The 17,491-nt window shown below is 41.5% G+C and overlaps 1 non-coding gene across 1 annotated transcript; it reads right to left on the reverse strand.

The window, feature by feature from the left end:
* Positions 1 to 6,874: 6,874 nt before the first annotated feature.
* TRNAA-UGC (transfer RNA alanine (anticodon UGC)) lies at positions 6,875 to 6,946 on the reverse strand. Its single transcript has one exon. It is a non-coding gene; the product is annotated as a tRNA-Ala (tRNA).
* Between the last annotated feature and the right edge of the window lie 10,545 nt (positions 6,947 to 17,491).

The raw sequence follows: 17,491 nt of genomic DNA on the forward strand, positions 1-17,491 counted from the left end.
TGTAGTATATGTGTAAAGAAAATTGGCCTTGTATCTCTGATATGTTGAAATTGTAATACTGGTTTTGATTTAAAATTGAATCAAAAGCCAGGCTGAAAAGTGTTGTACTTAGAGATAAGTTGTTACAGACATGTGGTGAGGGGGCAGTGATATTCAGTGTAATAAATATATCATTTTACCTTCAAAAAATTAGTTTTTGCCAATTTGAGGGGTAGAAATGTGTCTTCATTTCAATCTGTATTTCTTTGATTATTAATGTGGAAAAAAATTTCCATGTGTTTTATTATATTATCTGAATTGTCTGTTCATGTTTCTCAGGAAACCCTTATGTAGCAATTTCTATGAGTCACTGCTGTAAGCACTTCAAGCATTAACTAATTTAGTCATGCTGTTCTGTGAGATAAATATTACTGTTATGTTCATTTCACAGCTAAGGAGATAAGACACAAAGACGTTAGAGAACTTGCTCAACGTCATGCAAACAGTAAGTGATAAAGCTGGAACTTGACACTAGGGAATGTCTCCAAAGGCCAGGCTTTGCCGAGCTGCTCTCTGATCTAACCTGCGCTTATGCTCTTATTGGTCATGGTTCTCCCACTAACTTCTATACACACGCATGTGCACACACACACATACATGCAAACACGCACACATGCACATCTCACACACCAGGGCAGTTTTTACTCCTGTGTTAGCAGAGTTGGACACGACTGAGTGACTGAACTAGAACTAGCACTGTTTTTGGAAATAACCACTGCATTGATTGGGCTGTTCGTGTGTGCTCTGCTTCTATATAAATGGATCAAGAGGATGGAGACTGATGGTTGTATAGAACTCACATTAAAATCCATACATATATAACTTCTATTCAAGTAAATTTCTGTCTTGGAATGAATGCAAGTAGGGAAGCTGATTATCCATTTAAGAAAACAATACACAGTTTATAAAAAAGAATTTCTCTTAAGTAGGAAGTAGAAAATATATCTTTGTATTATGAAAAGATAATGGCTGGCTTCCTGTCATGGCGGGTGGCACAGCGTTACTTCTCTTTCTGAGTTGTTAGAATTAAATAGGATGTTTGTAATGCATCTAACATGGTGTTTAATTAATGTCTTCTTCTCAGTGTGCTGAGATATGCAAAGGATAGATTAAGCTTTTTATAAGGCAAGTAAATCTCTTTTTAATTGCCAGATATACATTCTTGTAAATAGTTAATTCTTTTAATTCTTTCAACAGTTGTTGGAGGGCCTGCTTTTGTACATAAAAGACGTTAAGTTCTGCCTTTCATGGGCTCATGGTCTATTGTGGCTCATTAGTCATCACAAGCAGAGGACTCTGCTTCTTGGAGCTTTTGTTTCTTCATCTATGAAGTGAGGATGTAGTGAGGTTGTATGTAAAATGCCCATACTGTTCCTGACACATAGTCAGTGCTTAGCAGTAGCTGCTAGTTCATGTAATATTATACAGCCATTAAAAATGATCCACATAGAATTTTTAATAATAGAAATTTTCTGTACTATAATGATTAATGAAAAAATAGAGTGTAAAGTAGTGTATATAGAATAGTCACATTTTGCTTCAAAAAGTATAGGAAAAGACTGGAAAGAAATGCACAAAATGGGAATAATCACTCAAATATTTGTGCATCTGTCTTGCCATGCTATAGGTACTGAGGAAACATGGGTGAATAAGAGCTGATTCTTCCTTAGGGGAACATTTTATTTATTCTGGGGGAACCTTTTTAGTAGGGGAGACAGATGATCACAATCCAGTGTTGGCTGAGGTATAGGTATAGGTCAAGCTGCCTTGACCTCTGCTGTGAAGAGAGGGGATGGTGGTATCAGTCACTGAGAAAGGGGACGCAGTTTAGACTAGGAAACATGATGACTTTTGTTTTGGACACATTGTGATTGTACAGCATAGATATATATAGGCTCATGGGTGTGTAAGTCTAGATGAGCAGGAGATAGAGATTTGGGAAGGCTTAATCGCCAGGTGAGGTTTGAGGCTGTGAGAATAGATGGAGACACTCAGGGAAAGTTTGCAAAGTGAAGTGACAGTTAGGTCTTGATTACATACAGATGTGAAATTTTGAATAATTTTGTTTTCTTCCTTTGCTTTATTCATTTTAAAAATTCCTACCATGTAAATGTGTTTCTTATAATGCACATGTGTGTTGATTAGAATAAGGTTTGGCTACACGTGACAGAAGACCTAAAACAACAGTGGCTTAAAGTAGCTCTAGGCTTATTTCTCTGTCGCCTAAGAGAAGTTCAGATAGACGTAAGGAGATCCAACCAGTCCATTCCGAAGGAGATCAGCCCTGGGATTTCTTTGGAAGGAATGATGCTAAAGCTGAAACTCCACCTCATGCAAAGAGTTGACTCATTGGAAAAGACTCTGATGCTGGGAGGGATAGGGGGCAGGAGAAGAAGGGGACAACCGAGGATGAGATGGCTGGATGGCATCACTGACTCGATGGACGTGAGTCTGAGTGAACTCCAGGAGTTGGTGATGGGCAGGGAGGCTTGGCATGCTGTGATTCATGGGGTCACAAAGAATCGGACACGACTGAGCGACTGAACTGAACTGAACTGAATATGTCCAGGGCTTAGATGGTACTCTACTATGTTGGAGACGATACCGAGTCCTCCTGTCTTTATGTTCCACAGTCCTGAGTGTTTGTCTTCTATCTCACATCCTGAGATGAGTGCCCCAACTCCAATCGTCAGTGGAAGAAGAGTTGAAGGATGACATGTCCTTTACATTTGAGAACAATTTCTGAATCTTGCTCCTGACAGTTCGCTTACATCCTATAGGCCATAATATAGTCACTTAGCCATATATTTGAAAGAAGATGGGGACATGAAATCGTTATTTTGGGGAGCTAAAAATCAAGAATCTAGTTAGTGATACTAGTAACATCTAAGGTTTTGCCTGTGGAAAAGCTGAGATTGGTTTGTCTGAAGGAATTAGCACAATAATTTCCATATAAAACATACATTCATCTCCTACTTCAATCGTAAGAACGAGGCACCATACTAAGGTCAAGATGGTAGTAAGTTGGAAAATACTTTGTCTTCTTAGAAAGGCCAGTGACCAAACATTGAACCAGAGGCCTAGTAAACTCACTTAATGGTTAACATTGAACCCTGTCAAGATGAGTAGGTCATCTAGCTTTGCAACACAGCCTCAAGAGAGTTCCTGAGATTATTGAAAGATTAGGTGACAATTATTAACCTGTAGATAAAGGAGTTCAGAAATACTTTGGTCTGTCCTTAGAATGGAAAAGTTGGTCTTAATACATCTGAGGTTATAAATGAGATGTAGGTCACTTTTAATTCAAATCAGGCTCTGGAGTATTATTTGCCAGTCAGGAAGATTCAAGACTCCTTTATGTGTGACCACACACCTCCACCAATGACTGGTCATCAACTGTCTTGGGATTAATATTGACAATAAACTGTATGGTACTTATTTCATCTGTAAGATCTAAAAGCTGTTTACAACTATTAATTAATACATGACCCCTTGACTGGTGGTGAGGGTGGCTGATCTCTAGTCTTACAAGATGAAATGTATGAGGAACTTCCCTGGTGGTGCGCTGACTAAGACTCTGTGCTGCCAGTACAGGGGGGGTGGGTTCACACTCTGATTGGGAAACTAAGATCCCACATGCTATGCAGCCAAAAAAAAAAAAGAGAGAGAGACATCTGAGACCTGACTTCAGTAAAGCCTGTTCCTCCTGAGGTTCTGCTGGCCAGTTGTTTTCTAGGTTAAAAATGTTTTCTTTCCTCTAGAATTGAAATGGGACACCATGAGACCTAAAACAAATGGGGTGTAGAAAGGGAATGTTTGTGCTTGTTCCAGTGTCTGTACAGTATGCGTGTGTGTACATGTAACACAAAATGTATGTACTATTTTTTTTAAGTTCCTCATATCTTTTCATTTTTTTTACCAAGTTGGTTGAGAAAATTATGTTTTTCTTCTACCAGAGAAAGAACAAGCTCTGAGCCATGAGAATGGATGGCTGTGAGAAATGACATGCGTAACTATATACTGCTAATTGAAAGACGACTAGGTTACCCCCTTGAATTAAGTTTTATGCAGAGTCTAGTACAACACATTTTAAACAGTTATTGTGGGAAAATCCTAACACTGAGGCCTTCCCTAGGTTTGTGCCATGCCTAAAGGACATAATGATGATAAGAACAACTCAAATATTGAATACCTATACCACATTCTGAGCCCTTTACATCTACTTACTCATCTAACTTCCACAACTGCTACATAAACTGCAGGTACTGTTTCTTTTTTTTTTTTTTTAAATCACCATTTACAGATCAGTAAACTGAGGCACACAAAGGTAACGGAAACTTCCTAAGGGCATGCCACTTGTCAGCAGAAATGCCAGGTTGTGTGACGTCAGAGGAGGCTCCCATAACTATTGCTCTGTACTGCTTGTCAGTAGAAAGCTGTCCAAGGCTATGGGACCAGCTCAGATATTCACAGAAGAGGAGACCGAGGCACATTTGAAGGCAGAAGTGCTTAAATATTAAATAGTCCTGGATACAAGAGAAGGAGGCGATGTTTAAGGGATGTTGTGTTCCCAGGACCATTTGGAATTGGAATAGGTCATGGGGCTGTGGTAAAGGTGAGCTTTACTGTTAAATCCCTACCCTTCTGAGATTGCAAAGAAGTCTGGATATAGAGAGCTGCTGTGCAGAGGAGCTGTAGGAGGGAAAGTAGTTTGTACCTGAGGACCTTGAACATTCAGGTGTGTGCTGGAACTGGTTCTTACTAGGTCAAGAGAGCCATGGTTAAACATCCAGGGCTTTTGCAATCAGGTTGGTAGCTTGAAATCAGCCTAAGTGGGGAGTTTTTATACCATGGAAATTGACAAATGCTCCAAATGAGGGCTTCCCCCCACTACCATCCAAAGCTGGTTTCCTAGGACACCTTAGACTCTTTTCTCTACTTCACTAACATTTGAAAGCCTGCCATTCTACCAGGTGAATTCAAACCTCGAGTGAGTGCCTGCCTGTTATGGGGAAGGCACTGTGCCAGGTACTAGGCGTGCAAAAACCAGCCCCTGAGTGAAAAAGACTGTGGTGGAGAGAGAACATGGGGCCTGTGTCCTGGACTAGCTATCAGACCTTTGGCCACTCACTTATCCTTGGTTTACTATCTGCAAATGGAGGTGATGATACATCTCCCAGAAGGTTATTAAGATGATTAATGAGAACATGACACGTGAAGCTCCCGCCAGAGAGGTGCTCAGTAAGCCACAGTTCTGAGAGTGGCAGCCATGTAAACAGAAAGCTTTAATGTAGCTTGACGTAAAAAATAAAGATGGAGTGACTAATGCTGTGTTTGATCAGAGAAGGCTTCACAGAGATTATGGTCCCCCAAGCAGGATTTCAGAGTTTTCAAGGTAGATCTTTCATGGATGAATTCTGACCTGATTCTTGTCAGAAAACTCATCCTTTCTTTTGTCCTTAGAGCATGTTCCTTTTGCCTCTTTTTCAGCCCATACCTCACTATACATTACTGAATAGTAAGACAAACAGTAGATTTAGAAATAGGCACACCTAGATTTATATCCCAACTTCAGCACACTTGCTTTGTGACCTTTGGCAAGATTCTTAACTTCCTAGAATTTCTGTTTCTTATTTTATAATATGGTGTAATACTTGGATTATTGTGAATATTAACTGAAAATGTAGGGGACAGAGCCATACACTGAACTGCCTTGGGAACCCCAGACTGACCCTAGCATTTATTTATTGTTTCATCTCCCCTTACATTTCAGCATCTCATGCAAAAACGTGCCGTTTCTTTTCTACTACTGTGTCTTTATACATGATTCCCTCTGCCAAGAAAAATTCAGTTCATGAGGTAGAAGAGCATCATGGTAGGAGCCAAGGGCTGGGTATCAGCTTCAGCTCTGCCATTCATTAGCAAGGTGACCATGGGAAGATGATTTTTGTCTCTATACCTCAGTTTTTTCAGTTGTCTGTAAAATGGGGAAAATAATGGTATCTCACTCATCAGGTTATTGTGAGGATTAAATTAGCCGTATAAAAACCCAAGTCTATGCCTGGTACATGGTAAGCACTGAAAACCTCTCAGGACTTCATCCCATTCCCATTCCTACCACCTTTATTATTCCTCCAGAGATAATTCAAATATCACCTGCTTTGTGAAGTCTTCTTCAATTTCCCTACACCTTCATTCACTTGCCCTCTGTGAAGTTGATGGACCACCACTTGTTCCAGGTACACTTCCTAGGCATATTGCAGGTGGTATTTTATCCAGATCACCCATATGTTCTTATTTACTACCCCAGCCACCCTCTGGGGTTGATCAAATTTTCGAAGGTGAAATTCACCTTTGTAGGAGGACTGAGAATCTTTGATAGCTGACCCTGTCATGTAGAGACTCTCCTCTCCCCTTTTCCTCTTAAAAAAAGATTGAATCTACAAGTTAACTAGTCATACCCCTATTGTACAGATTGAGTCTTTTAACAAATAATTATTTTAAAATATTAATGTATTTATTTGGCTGCACTGGGTCTTAGTTGGGCACATGGGATCTTTGCAGCATGTGGGATCTAGTTCCCTGGGCCCCCTGCATTGAGAGACCTGAGTTTTGGCCACTGGACCACCAGGGAAATCATTCAAGAAATATTTATTGAGCAGTTACTAAGTGTGGGCACTGAATTAAGTGCTGGGAAGACTGTGGGGGACATAAATAATCTCTGCCACATGTGGTTATTTACATTTAAATTAATTAAACATAAATGAAATTTAAAACTCACATCTGTACTTGTGAGCATTAGCATTTTCTGAGCATTAGACAGGGAGAAATCAAGTGGAGATGCTGGGAATTGAACCCAGGACCTCATACATGCAAAGCATGTTTTCTACCACTGAGCTACATCCCCAAGTGCTCTAGTTGTGTTTTATTTGTTCAATAACTACATGTGGTTAGAGGCTATTGAGTTGGACAGTGCTGATACAGACTATTTACATCATCACAGAAAGTTCTATTGAACTAAGCTATTCCAGAGGGGAGGCTGACATTGATCAAATATCCATACATGAAAATATAACTGCAACTGTGGTAAATACTAATCAGAAAGAATGCATGGTGACCCAGCATTTCAGAGGGCAATTTGGCAAGACATGTTTGAACTAAGATTTGTTAGTGAGTTAGCAAAGCCTATAGTTAGATTAATTAAAGAGATTGAACTTTCTTTGCTACATCTACTGTGGGAATGAACCATTCTCAGCAATCAGACTATTCCAGAAAATGCCAATGTTACTTTGAAGGGATTCAGTTATTGTGAAGAGTCCTAAAGGAACCCTGTGGAGAGGCTTCAATCACATCAATGTAGAGCTCAGTCTCCCTGGAAAGAAAAAGAAGGGGCTCCAGGTTGATAGATGGTGGGGAAATAGAAAAGAATTGGCGACTGTTTGCACTATTTGTAATCATGCACGGAACATGATCAAGGGTGTAACACTGGACTTCTGTTACACGATGAGGTCTGTGTGCACTCACTTCTCCATCTATGTCAAGAATGTTTCTCTTGTTGAAATCCAAATTTGGGGAGGTGAAAAATACATCCCCTTGGGGTTCAGATGAAGCAAGGTGTTGCTTGTTCAGTGTCTCAAGCCCAGAAAGATGAGTTAATTCTTGAAGGAAATAATACTAAGCTTGTTTCAAATTCAGCTGCTTTGATTCAGCAAATGATAACAGGTAAAAACAAGAATATTAGGGACTTCCCTGGTGGTATAGTGGCTAGGAATCCCTGCTCTCAATACAGGGGGTCTGGGTTTGATCCCTGGTCATGGAACTAGATACCCCCATGTCTAACTAAGACCCAGCACAGAAAAAAAAAAAAGAAAAGATTATTATTTTTTTAAACAAACAAGAATATCAGAAAATTTTTTAATGGGATCTATGTGTCTGAAAAGGAACAGTTCAGCAAGCTGATGAATAAGATCTGAGTGGTCTGGCTACAGAAACAGCAAGATGCCAGACTCATTTGTGGTATTTAAAGATGCAATAAAAGCTCTTTTGATTTGAGGGTGGAAAAAGAGATTGAAAAAAAGGCTAATGGCTAGGGCATAGAGATGGAGAGATTTGGGTGACTCTCCAAAGAGGTAGAAGGATCATAGAAGACCTTGTAGAAAAAGGGTGAGAAAGCTGAGAGGCTTAGTAATTTGACTCTCTAATCAGTAATAGAACCCAGATTTGACTTAAGCCTGTGCTGCATAATGGATGTATATTCAAAGGACTTTACCTCTGTAATTTACAGATCTCACCTTGCTACTTTCCTTTTTGGAAATCACCAAATTTCCCTAGATTATTTCTTCACCAAAAAATATGCTATAATAATTTCCTTCTTAGACAAAACAAACCCCAGAAAACCTTCCTACAGCCCTCTTCAGCTACTTTCCCCTTTTTTTTTCCCTTCTTCTGTTTTTACAACAAAACTCCTTGAAAGAGTTGGCTGTACTTATTACCTCCAGGTAGCTCAAGTGGTAAAGAACGTGCCTGCCTATGTAGGAGATGCAGGTGACTCAGGTTCAATTCCTGGGTCAGGAAGATCTCCTGGAGGAGAAAATGGCAATCCACTGCAGTATTCTTGCCTGGGAAATCCCATAGACAAAGGAGGCTGGTGTGGGCTACAGTCCATGGGGTTGCAAAACGTGACTGAGTACACACGCGTTACCTCCATGGCCTTTTTTCTTTTTTTCTGTTTCTTGTTGAACCTCCTCTACTTAGGCTTTCCTCCTCCCTCACACATCCTTATCATTTTCAATGAAGTCAGCAATAACTTTGCTGACTCAATCCTTATCTTGCAGGATTTCTTAGCAACACCTGATATAACCGATCTTCCTCCTTTTTGGAGCACGTTTTCCTTGGCTTTTGATTTACCACATTCTCTTGGTTTTCCTTCACTGCCCTCCAGCTCCTTCTCAGCCCTCTTTGCTGGACATGTCTCCTTTGCGCTTTGCCAGGGCTCAGTCCTGGATTGTCTTCATTTCTGCAAATAAATTAACTTACTAGGTAATTTTATGTAGTCCCATGATGGCTGATTTTATGGTACCCAGTTGTTTGATCAGACTGATACCAGTCTAGATGTTGCTGTGAAGGTGTTTTTTGGTTTTTTTTTTTTTTTTTTTGACGTGATTAACAGCAAAATCAATAGACTTTGAGTAAAGCAGATTACTCTCCATAAAGTAAGAAAGCTTCCTATAATCAGTTGAAGGCCTTACAAGAAAAGATTGAGGTCTCCTGCAGAGGAAAACAAATTGGGCCTCCATGCTCAAGACTGCAACATTAAGACTGCTGGAATTTCCAGCCTGCTGGCCTGTTCTATAGGTTTCAGACTTGCCAGCCCTGACATCCTGAGAGCCAGATACATCTCTCTCTGTCTCTGTTGCTTTTGTTTCTCTGAAGAACCCGACATTATATACAATTCTATATCCATGGCATTAAGTATCTTTTATGTTTGACTTCCAATTTTTATTTCTAACCCTGACTTCTCCCTTTAATTCCAGATTTGCATACCGACTGCCTACTCAAAAATCTCCATTTGAATAGCAGTAGGTCTCTCAAACCACACCATGGATTTGTTCAGAACTATTGCTTTCCATCTCTCCCATCTTTTCTCCTCTTCCCTGACCATCCCCACTTTTAATTAAGGAGTACCCACATCTATCAGCCAAGGTCAAAATCCTGGAGTCATCATTGATTTTTTTCTTTCTTTTACATTCCTCATTCCATCCATTTGTAAAACTAATTAGCATTATCTTCAGATAAATAGTCTAACCTCACTAATCCAAACCTTCATTATCATAGCTTGTACCATCACAGTAATTTCCTGACTGGGCTGCGTTCCTCCGCTTTTGAGTCTCTATCTTAGTCTGTTCTCCACACAGCAGAGCAGTCCTGTAAGGGTGCAAATTAGATCATTTCCCTCTCCTGTCTTGTGACACTTTGGCTTCTTATCACACTAAGAATGAAATCCAAAGTCCTGACTATGGCCTTTGGGATCTGACCCCTGGCTACTTCTCTGACCTCCCTCCCTACCACTTTCTCCCTCACTCATTGAATTATAGACACACTGGTTCCTTTGCAGATCCACAGGCAAATCAGGTAGTCTCCCCGTTTAGGAGTTTAGTATACCCTGTTTCCTCTGCTTAGAAAGATTTCCCCCTTAAGTCTTGCTCTTTCATTTCACTCTGGTCTCTGCTCACATGCTGAATATTTAGATCTTTCCTGACCTCTCTACCCTACTGTATTCTCATGGTACAAAGAATTCATTCCAAAAAGTTTTTTCCCCCCCTCCTGTGAGGGGAGCAGTGAAGTTAGGCTGGTAACTACAGGGATTGGGCATATGGGATCACGGGAGATTTTAAAAAATGGGAACACTACAGTGTGTTTGTGTGATGATGGGAATGATCAGGTGGGAACAAAAAGCTGATGATGCCAGAGAAGAAGGCTAATTTGAGGAATGAAATTATTGAAGATTGAGAAGTCAAGAAAACATGAAGATCCAAACGCAAGTGGAGAGGTTGGCCTTCATTAAAACAAGGATGAAGGCAGGGAATATGCCAGCTTGGTGGTTGTGTTGGAAATAGGTGGGGTTCTTTCTGGTTATACTATTTTCTTAAAGTAAAAAGCAGGTCATGAAACAATGGCAAAGTGTAGGTGTTGTTGGCTTAAAAACACAAGAGTTGGAGTTTATTAAGTTTTATTCAGGATCTTATTGAGAACTATAGCCCAGAGACAGTGCTCGTGATGTGTTTTTTTCTTTTGGCTAGGAAGTTAATCGTGTGTTTGTGTGCTTAGCCGCTCAGTCATGTCCAGCTCTTTGCAACCCCATGGATTGTAGCCTGCCAAGTTCCTCTGTCCATGGCATTCTCCAGGCAAGAAGACAGGAGTGGGTTCCATGCCCTTTTCCAGGGGATCTTCCCAATCCAGGAACTGAACCCAGGTTCCTGCATTGCAGGCAGGAGCCACCAGGGGGGCCCAGGAAGTTAAGCATACATCTTAATAAAAGATCACTGCTAGTCCCAGAGGACAGGTAGCTCGACTTAATGAGTTTAGTGCTTATCTAAGTGTGGGAAGATGCAAAAATCTGGGGTCACTGAAATTCTTCCTGGGACATGCCTCTAAATGTTTAAGGACCTGTTTATCCAAAGCATAGAATGCTTCATCCTGCTTCCCTCCTGAATTCCTCTCAGGTTTGTGGGCAGTTGAATTGGGTTGCAACTTAATCCTTATCAGTACGCAACTGGGTGTTGCGTATTGAGGAGGGGAAAATTTCCCAGTCTGACTCTCTTGAGTCCTTGTGGCAGGACTAATAATAAAATTAACACAAGACAGATTAACAGGAGAAACAGAAACGAATTTTAATTCATGCCCATGCAGCTCCCATAGAGATGGGATCCACGAAGTGGCCAAAGGAGGCAGCTTTTATATTTTTTAGACAAAGAAACAGTACATTTGTGAGGAACTGACAGGACAAAGAAACTGAGGTTCTCTGTGCCCAGTTAGTGGCAAATACGAACAGAGTAAGGGCTAGGGTATATTCAGTTCAGTTCAGTTCAGTCGCTCAGTCGTGTCCGAGTCTGCAACCCCATGGACCGCAGCACACCAGGCCTCCCTGTCCATCACCAACTCTTGGAGCTAGCTCAAACTCATGTCCATGAGTCAGTGATGCCCAAACAGGTTTGCTTCTATAGGCGTCCTGGCCCCACATTCCCTATCTTTGGTGATAAGGGTATCCTTCTGCCTCCAGGTGCAGGAGTGCACTTTCACATAAGTGACTTATTTCTTGCTCTCAGAGAGACAGAAAGGAGAGTCAGAGTGTTCTTGCACTGGGGCCATTTCTTTATTTTTGCTGCGCTGTGTCTTTGCTCTGCATGGGCTTTCTCTAGTTGCAGTGAATGGGGGCTACTCTAGTTGTGGTGTGCGGGCTTCTTATTGCAGTGGTTTCTCTTGTTGCAGAGCACAGGCTCAAGGGTGCATGGGCTTCAATAGTTGTAGCTCATGGGCTTAGTTGCCCCCGAGCATGTGGAATTTTCCCAGAGCAAGGATCGAATCTGTGTCCCTTGCATTGACAGGCAAATTCTTAACCACTGGACCACCAGAGAAATCCTGGGGCCATTTCTTAAGTAATTAGTTAAAAAGAAAAATCAGTGTTGAGGCACATTTTGGGGTGGCGTACCCTGGGCCCCAACTTGAGCAATGCTCTTTATTTTCCTTTGTTCACAGTGTGTTAGAGGTTTGGTACGAAAGTGTCACTCTGGAAATTGGGAAAACAAATATATCAGTGATACAAAGGACTGCTGGGCAGCTTTGGAGACACATTGAGATTAGTGGCCTTGAATTTAAAGTGAAATTACTTTTAATTTCGTGTTTTCTCCAGCTATGTTTTCTGGTTAAGTAGGGTACAGAATATGTGGATATCTAGATTTAACAAGGGTGGCCCTTGTCAAGTCAGTACAACTGAGGACTTTGGACCTTATTTGAAGGTTCCTAGAGAGCCACTGAAGGTGTGAACAGAGAAGATTTGAGTGTCAGAAAGGTGGCTCCAGTTCAGTGTGTGTGTGTGTGTGTGTGTGTGTGTGTGTGTGAGAAAGGCTTATTGAGGAACAGTAGTTTAGTGCACTAGTACCCTTGATCAAACGCTTATGTAGACCCATTAATAGTGTGCTTTGATAACAGCTCAGGAACAGAGGGTCTTTCCCAGCATTTTCTGCACACTTACTATATGTAACAGGTTCTAGGAGGGCATATCGGAGAAGGCAATGGCACCCCACTCCAGTACTCTTGCCTGGAAAATCCCATGGATGGAGGAGCCTGGTGGGCTGCAGTCCATGGGGTCACTAAGAGTCGGGCAGGACTGAGTGACTTCACTTTCACTTTTCACTTTCATGCTTTGGAGAAGGAAATGGCAACCCATTCCAGTGTTCTTGCCTGGAGAATCCCAGGGATGGGGGAGCCTGATGGGCTGCCGTCTATGGGGTCGCACAGAGTTGGACACGACTAGCAGCATTAGCAGCAGGAGGACATAATAAATCAAGCAAGATTTTGCCTTCTTAAAACTCTGTTGGATTTAGATGGTTTGTGTAATTATTTTTAGGTATTTGAGGACACCTAAGAGGGAAGGAATGATAAACACTCAGGTAGAAATCAGGCAAGCCCTCCCAGAGGAGGTGATATTTCAAATGAGCTTTGAGGGAGGAGGCCGTTAGGGAGGGAAAATAATTTTAGGCAGGAGGAATAACAGGAACCCAGTCAACAGAGGCAAGATGTACCACTGGAACAAATGCTACCTGATGAGAGATGGGGGACGATGAGGCTCTTTTCCCATTAACCAGCAACTAAATAGAACTAAGGCATTCTCTGTATTTCCCGACAAGGATAAGATAGCTGGGCCTGGAATTGCAGCAAGAATCATTTGAAAGGAAAGTGAAGCTTTTTTTTTAATAGTGATTTAAAAAAAACACATAAAAAGTAACTACATGGGGCTACTCTTGGGATTTGTGTTGTTAATATGATCTGCTCACTTAAGAACAGTGTGAAGGGGACTTCCCTGGTGTGGTGTAGTGGCTGAAACTCTGTGCTTCCAGTACAGGGGGGCATGAGTTGCCTGCCATGTGGCCAGACAAACAAAAAACAGTGTCAAGTTAAAAATGCCTTATCTAGCCTTTTCTGGTAATTCTGTCTGTCTGTCATAGAAGGCTCTTAGAAGTCAACCCTTATCATTTGTTTTTAGCACATTAAGTTAAATGATTTTCAAGTCCTTCTGTATCCTAAGACATGCTTTTGATATAAACTGTAGTTTCTAAAGATTTTTAAGAATGCAGAGTTATGACCCTGGTTCGTGGACAGTTTTGTGTAGCTTAAATGAAATAAGGCATCAGTTCAGTTCAGTTCAGTCGCTCAGTCGTGTCCGACTCTTTGCGACCCCATGAACTGCAGCACGCCAGGCCTCCCTGTCCATCACCAACTCCCAGAGTTCACTCAGATTCACATCCATTGAGTCAATGATGCCATCCAGCCATCTCATCCTCAGTCATCCCCTTCTCCTCCTGCCCCCAATCCCTCCCAGCATCAAAGACTTTTCCAATGAGTCAACTCTTCACGTGAGGTGGCCAAAGTACTGGAGTTTCAGCTTTAGCATCATTCCTTCCAAAGAAATCCCAGGGCTGATCTCCTTCAGAATGGACAGGTTGGATCTCCTTGCAGTCCAAGGGACTCTCAAGAGTCTTCTCCAACACCACAGTTCAAGAGCATCAATTCTGCGGCGCTCAGCCTTCTTCACAGTCCAACTCTCACATCCATACTGACTACTGTAAAAACCATAGCCTTGACTAGATGGACCTTAGTTGGCAAAGTAATGTCTCTGCTTTTGAATATGCTATCTAGGTTGGTCATAACTTTTCTTCCAAGGAGTAAGCGTCTTTTAATTTCATGGCTGCAGTCACCATCTGCAGTGATTTTGGAGCCCCAAAAATCAAGTCCGACACTGTTTCCCCTTCTATTTCCCATGGAGTGATGGGACCAGATGCCATGATCTTCGTTTTCTGAATGTTGAGCTTTAAGCCAACTTTTTCACTCTCCTCTTTCACTTTCATCAAGAGGCTTTTTAGTTCCTCTTCACTTTCTGCCATAAGGGCGGTGTCATCTGCATATTCGAGGTTATTGATATTTCTCCTGGCAATCTTGATTCCAGCTTGCGCTTCTTCCAGCCCAGCGTTTCTCATGATGTACTCTGCATAGAAGTTAAATAAGCAGGGTGACAATATACAGCCTTGATGTACTCCGTTTTCTATTTGGAACAAGTCTGTTGTTCCATGTCCAGTTCTAACTGTCGCTTCCTGACCTGCATACAGATTTCTCAAGAGGCAGGTCAGGTGGTCTGTATTCCCATCTCTTTCAGAACTTTCCACAGTTTATTGTGATCCACACAGTCAAAGGCTTTGGCATAGTCAATAAAGCAGAAATAGATGTTTTTCTGGAATTCTCTTGTTTTTTCCATGATCCAGCGGATGTTGGCAATTTGATCTCTGGTTCCTCTGCCTTTTCTAAAACCAGCTTGAACATCTGGAAGTTCACAGTTCACGTATTGCTGAATCCTAGCTTGGAGAATTTTGAGCATTACTTTACTAGCATGTGAGATGAGTGCAACTGTGTGGTAGTTTGAGCACTGTTTGGCATTGCCTTTCTTTGGGATTGGAATGAAAACTGACCTTTTCCAGTCCTGTGGCCACTGCTGAATTCTCCAAATTTGCTGGCATATTGAGTGCAGCACTTTCACAGCATCATCTTTCAGGACTGGAAATAGCTCAACTGGAATTCCATCACCTCCACTAGCTTTGTTCATAGTGATGCTTTCTAAGGCCCACTTGACTTCACATTCCAGGATGTCTGGCTCTAGATGAGTGATCACACCATCATGATTATCCGGATTGTGAAGATCTTTTTTGTACAGTTCTTCTGTGTATTCTTGCCACCTCTTCTTAATAACTTCTGCTTCTGTTAGGTCCATACCATTTCTGTCCTTTACTGAGCCCATCTTTGCATGAAATGTTCCCTTGGTATCTCTAATTTTCTTGAAGAAATCTCTAGTCTTTCCCATTCTATTCTTTTCCTCTATTTCTTTGCATTGATCACTGAAGAAGGCTTTCTTATTTCTTGCTATTCTTTGGAATTCTGCATTCAGATGCTTATAGTTTTCCTTTTCTCCTTTGCTTTTCGCTTCTCTTCACAGCTATTTGTAAGGCCTCCCAGACAGCCATTTTGCTTTTTTGCATTTCTTTTCCATGGGGATGGTCTTGATCCCTGTCTCCTGTACAATGTCATGAACCTCATTCCATAGTTCATCAGGCACTCTGTCTATCAGATCTAGGCCCTTAAATCTACTTCTCACTTCCACTGTATAATCATGAGGGATTTGATTTAGGTCATACCTGAATGGTCTAGTGGTTTTCCCTACTTTCTTGAACTTAAGTCTGAATTTGGCAATAAGGAGTTCATAATCTGAGCCACAGTCAGCTCCTGGTCTTGTTTTTGCTGACTTTATAGAGCTTCTCCATCTCTGGCTGCAAAGAATATAATCAATCTGATTTTGGTGTTGACCATCTGGTGATGTCCATGTGTAGTCTTCTCTTGTGTTGTTGGAAGAGGGTGTTTGCTATGACCAGTGCATTTTCTTGGCAAAACTCTATTAGTCTTTGCCCTTCTTCATTCCACATTCCAAGGCCAAATTTGCCTGTTACTCCAGGTGTTTCTTGACTTCCTACTTTTGTATTCCAGTCCCCTATAATGAAAAGGACATCTGTTTTAGGTGTTAGTTCTAAAAGGTCTTGTAGGTCTTCATAGAACTGTTCAACTTCAGCTTCTTCAGCGTTACTGGTCGGGGCATAGACTTGGATTACCATGATATTGAATGGTTTGCCTTGGAAACGAACAGAGATCATTCTGTTGTTTTTGAGATTGCATCCAAGTACTGCATTTCGGACTCTTTTGTTGACCATGATGGCTACTCCATTTCTTCTGAGGGATTCCCATATATATGGTTAATACAGAGCTCAGCATCGCAGCCAGGAGTAAATGTTGTTTTCTCCCTTAATCCCAGCTTTCTTTCCTTCACATTTTCCATTCTTTGCTCTCTTAAGTCATCTTGTTTCCTGAACACTTATGTGCTAGACCCATCCTCTTTTCTCAGGACTCCAGAATTGTCGTGGTCCATGAGCGGGTTGGAAAAAAATTTCCAGACATTAGACAGAATGAGAGGAAAATAAAGTTTATTAGAGCGGGAGATGCTGTTAGAACAGTGGGCCAGCTCAAGCGAGAACTGACATTGAACAGGGGTCCTTAGTCCACGTTTACACCCAGGGTACAAGGAGTGGGAAAGGGGTCTTGCAAGTCATTTGCTGATTGGATGAAGCACATATACTGGGTGGGGAGAAGAGTAAAGCAAACACCTTCTCCCTGTGGGGTAGGAGGGGAGGCAGGTTGTATGGCTCAGGGGGATCTGAAATCCATTAATAGTTACAACATGGTGGAGAAATGACAATAAGGGTCTGGTTTTTCCGTACCTGCATTCCAAGACTCTCCTTGGTTTTATCTGCTCTTTCGTCTTTGGGTCACCGCAAGAATCAGGTGAGACATGCACATAAATAACCACCAAACAGGGAGAGTGTCAGCTTAGCGTCTTGTAGGGGAACAAAACTTTTCACCCCAAAATGTGTCTCTTTGGTTTGAAGATTCTTTGGGGTCGGTTATTTTTAAGAAACAAAACCTCAGGAAGAACTTTTTACCTTGTCCCCTTACCTGCCAACAGGACCTATTCCAGGAAAAAAAATTATCATCATAGAAAACTTAAGATAACGTGAACTAGGTGTGGTAGACTGGGGGAACTCAGCAAAGCCTGTTTGATTGAGGTTCTCTCTGGGTCCCA

Source organism: Ovis canadensis, chromosome 3 (assembly GCF_042477335.2).
Source record: "Ovis canadensis isolate MfBH-ARS-UI-01 breed Bighorn chromosome 3, ARS-UI_OviCan_v2, whole genome shotgun sequence".
NCBI classification, from domain to species: Eukaryota; Metazoa; Chordata; class Mammalia; order Artiodactyla; family Bovidae; genus Ovis; species Ovis canadensis.